This window comes from Silene latifolia, chromosome 11, assembly GCF_048544455.1.
Source record: "Silene latifolia isolate original U9 population chromosome 11, ASM4854445v1, whole genome shotgun sequence".
Taxonomy (NCBI): Eukaryota; Viridiplantae; Streptophyta; class Magnoliopsida; order Caryophyllales; family Caryophyllaceae; genus Silene; species Silene latifolia.
Window position 1 is genome coordinate 21,515,356 of NC_133536.1, and position 4,327 is coordinate 21,519,682.

Here is a 4,327-nt window from a genome sequence, read left to right on the forward strand (position 1 = left end):
GAATTGCCGACACATCATACCCCATTTCTTATCGCAACACACATGAGACACGTCTATGCCCTAACATAGCATGGATCACCAAAACTATGCAAAAAATTGCATAAACCCAACTCAAATTGAAAAAATTCAAAAGTACTCCTCTTATTTCAACAAATGGTAACGTTTACACCGTAACAAAGGCTCGGTTTCCCAAACCATGCAAAAAATGCGTAAACCCGACTCATTTTGGAAAAACATCAAATTGCCCTTTATTTAGCAACGATGAGGAGGGGTGTTGTTGCCTTTTCTTTTTTTTTCTTGACAATATATATATATATATATATATATATATATATATATATATATATATATATATATATATATATATATATATATATATAAAAAAGTGCGAACTAAAGACGGTGCGAACCACTGTACGAACTAATTTAATAAAAGCAAAACCAAACCCATCGGTCTCACTTCCCTCACCCTTATCCTTTATATCACACACCCCACCTAAATTTCCATCTCCTTCATCCACCACCAGTCACCACCACCACCATCCGCCGTTGCTTCGATAAAGACCACCGGAGATGGTGCTATCCTCCACCGGCCACGCATACCAAGCCACCGATCTTCTTTTGTCGCTCCTATGGCCAACAACCAAGTTATGGATTATCTGACGACTTCCTTGGAGTTTTCGGCTCTAAAGTTCCAGATTTCTTCGACGGTACTATTAATTTTCTGAAATCTTAATTCGTTTATTGTAGATCTCGCATTTCAATTGATTTTGGAAAAAATATCACTGGTTAATAAAAATATCTAGATAATTTGGGATGCACGTGAATTTTCAGGATGAAAAAGAATATGAATTACCCATGTCAAATTATAGATAATATGGGATGTACATGAATTTTCAGGATGAAAAAAGAATATGAATTGAGGTTGAGAAGTTGATGATAATGATTTTTATTTTTAGAATTACCCATGTCAAATCATTAATTTGTGAGTTAATTGGGCATTGGGGATACATATGATATGAATTTGAAGGACGAAAATGAGAGAATATTCAAGTACATTGTATTTAAAATGTTATTTTCCTTGTGAAATGTGATGGGTTGATTTAAGGAAGTTCTATTTGCTGATCAAATTTGTGAATTGGGAATTATTAATTCGGGGTAATGTTTGCAAAAAAAATTGGGGTGTTACTTTTAGAAAGGTCATATGGAAATTATAGGTACCAGAGGGATTGTATTCTCTTTGTGATATGTGTGAGTTAAGTTATGAATCTTGATGGGATTTGAAGGAAGAAGATGGCACATATCTAGCGGTATGTATCTAGCAACTTAATGAAGTGTATATAGCTAATTAGAGGTATGTATCTAGCAATTTAATGAAGGATCTAGCTATCTAGAGGTATGTATCTAAAGAACTTAATGAAGTGTATGTAGCTAATTAGAGGTATGTAGCTAGCAGGTTAAAGGAGTGTATTTAGCAGTTTAAAGGATTGTATCTATAAACTTAAAGAAGTGTATCTAGCTAACTAAAGGTATTTATCTATAAACTTAAACGAGTGTATCTAGCTAGCTAAAGGTATGTATCTAGCAACTTTAAAAAGTGTATATAGCTAGCTAAAGGTATGTATCTATAAACGTAAACGAGTGTATCTAGCTAGCTAAAGGTATGTATCTAGCAACTTTAAAAAGTGTATCTAGCTAGCTAAATTTATATATCTAGCAACTTAAATGAGCGTATCTAGCTAGCTAGAGATACGTATCTACCAACTTAAACAATTGTATCTAGCAACTTAATGAGAACAAACGTGAGGGACGAGTATTCTAATTTTAAGAAGGGTGTAGGGTTGGTTTGTATCCGCAATCGACATAATTTTTATTGACTATTATAGCGTAATTTAGCTGTATGAGATTGATTACATTCGATTAAAAGATGTTCGGAGATTTAACGCACTATGTTGATCATAGCTAGGTTAGTTATATTGTAGATGCTCGCCTTTGCAATTAACGCTGACTTAGTTGAAACCTGGACATTGATTATAAGCTTTCTCGATGTCAATTTTTATGTTCCGATGATATGTGATTTAATCGGACATTGATTATAATTTTGCTCGATACAAATTGGACTTGATATGAGAAAATCGCTTAATATCTCCACCGTATGCTTGCTCCTCGCTTATCTTGTCAATGTTCATGAATTTGTTTATGTCCGTAAGCATCTCTTGACGCAGAAGATGGATCATCTGTGGTAATTTTGGAGCTTTGTTTATATTTAGTAATGTTTTGATTTGATAGAAAATCTATGAATCTCATTGAAATTATTTTCATATATAGTTGGCATTAGCTTATCATGAGTTTCTTCTTCTTCTTCTTCTTCTTCTTCTTCTTCTTCTTCAATTTACGCGAATCCTTTCTCATACATTCGATTTCTTTGTATTTGTTTCAACAGGTTGTTCAGATCAACTTCTTTTGAGGAATCAGGTAATATTATAGTTCTAGAAAACAATTCATTTAGCCGCTATCGATTTGGATCCTTTTAGTTGTATTATGCACTTATCAGATCATTTGGGGTTTGATTATGTCCGTTCAATGGTTAGGAGTCGGACAATTGGACTTGAGTGGGGTAATTAGTAATTAAGGGTCATGAGTGCTAAGGTTTATCTTATTTTTCTGGTAGATAATCCTAATGTCAGTTCACAGTGCTGATTTCTGAACATTTTGCCAGTTCAGGTTTCTGGCTTTCCGGTCTTGTTTAAGCTGCACAGCTCAATTTTTTTTTTTTTTTGTTGTTTTACATGTTCTGTTTAATATCTGAAAGTAGAAATTGCAGATTCTCATCATTAGCATGGTGGCATATATATTCCCTAGGAGAGGAGCAGCCATATCGATAATCCGATACTCAAATGAAGTGACAAGCAAGGTTACTCAAGCCATGACAATCATTCTATCTGCTATATCTACACTCACAGTAACTTCACTATTTTGTAAAAACTTTGCTTCAGCCATTTGTATTTAGAAATCTATTCCCTAACAACGTTTCAATAGCCATCAGCGACAGAGCTCCTAAACTACACAAAAGGTGGTTTCATCTCAGCTCAGATGCTAAAGACATTGAGAATTACTTGGAAGTTTGAAATCAGCCACTGTCAAAGCTCATCACAATCTTGTCGACATTTATCCGCATGTTGGTGTTAAGCATGTTCAAGTCTTGAATGCTGTCACTACTTCGGATGATATAAAGATTAGTTAGATAATTGATTGTTATATTTGTTGATGTTGATGATTGAATTGGAATGTTAGGGGCAAGTTACTTCTTGTTTTTTAACTAGTTGCTATGCGTGTAGCAACTAGTTGTTGTTATTGACAGTGACATTAATTTTCCGATTATGAGCATAGATGCAGTCCAGGGTATCACATTTTTTATATTGATTTAGAGGAATGGTGTTGTTTGATATTCCGTCGCATACATTATTATATTCAAAGTATTTGTAGCTTACTTGCTTAGTCATTCAATTCAATTCAATTTCTAGATTGATGTATACTTAGTTTGTTCCATTTACCTTAACACGTTAATATTACTACTGTAGTAATTAATTTCAGATGTTGTGTCAATGTCAATTACCATTAATCAAGTAGATTTAATTACATTGACGACTAAGTCTATTAAGTTTATGGTATTTTATAAAAAAATATTCGTAGTAATTATAATGTAGGTATGTAAAATCGTCTTACATTATGAGACGGTCCATTTATATATTTTAAAAAAAAATCATTCATTAGTAAAATGAGTATATGGGCTATTATTTTACCTATCTAAACTACTATTTTGTATATCTAAGTAGTTTGTATGGTTCGCGTTGTAAGATGTATCTAGCAAGGTAAATGTTAAAAGACGTATCTAACAAAGTAAAGACATGTATTTAGTAATTTAAAGAAGTGTATCTAGCTTTATCGAGATGCGTATCTAGCAAGGTAAATGAGTGTATCTCGTAAGGTAAAGACATGTATCTAGCAATTTGAAGGAGTGTATCTAACTTTTTATAAATGTGTATGTAGCGTGTATTTAGTAAAGTAAAGACATGTATCTAACAATTTAAAGAAGTGTATCTAACAAGTTAAAGACATGTATCTACCAATTTAAAAGAGAGTATTATTCAATTCAGCTTAGACGGAAATATCCTATGGTGTCCAAATATATAATTGTCGATTTCTAAGGTTTGCTTGTTCTTAATATAAGACTGTGAGAGTGAGTCTAATTGTTTTCCTTTCAGTGACCTAGCGCCCTGTCCCATGGCTGATGATACCATAAAAGGAGTGATGCAATTGTGCAAATA

General features: G+C 33.1%; 1 long non-coding RNA gene across 1 annotated transcript; it reads left to right on the forward strand.

The window, feature by feature from the left end:
- Positions 1-460: 460 nt before the first annotated feature.
- LOC141611357 (uncharacterized) lies at positions 461-3,495 on the forward strand. The gene is made up of 3 exons (XR_012528600.1): positions 461-709; positions 2,443-2,474; positions 2,824-3,495. It is a non-coding gene; the product is annotated as an uncharacterized LOC141611357 (long non-coding RNA).
- Positions 3,496-4,327: the final 832 nt, after the last annotated feature.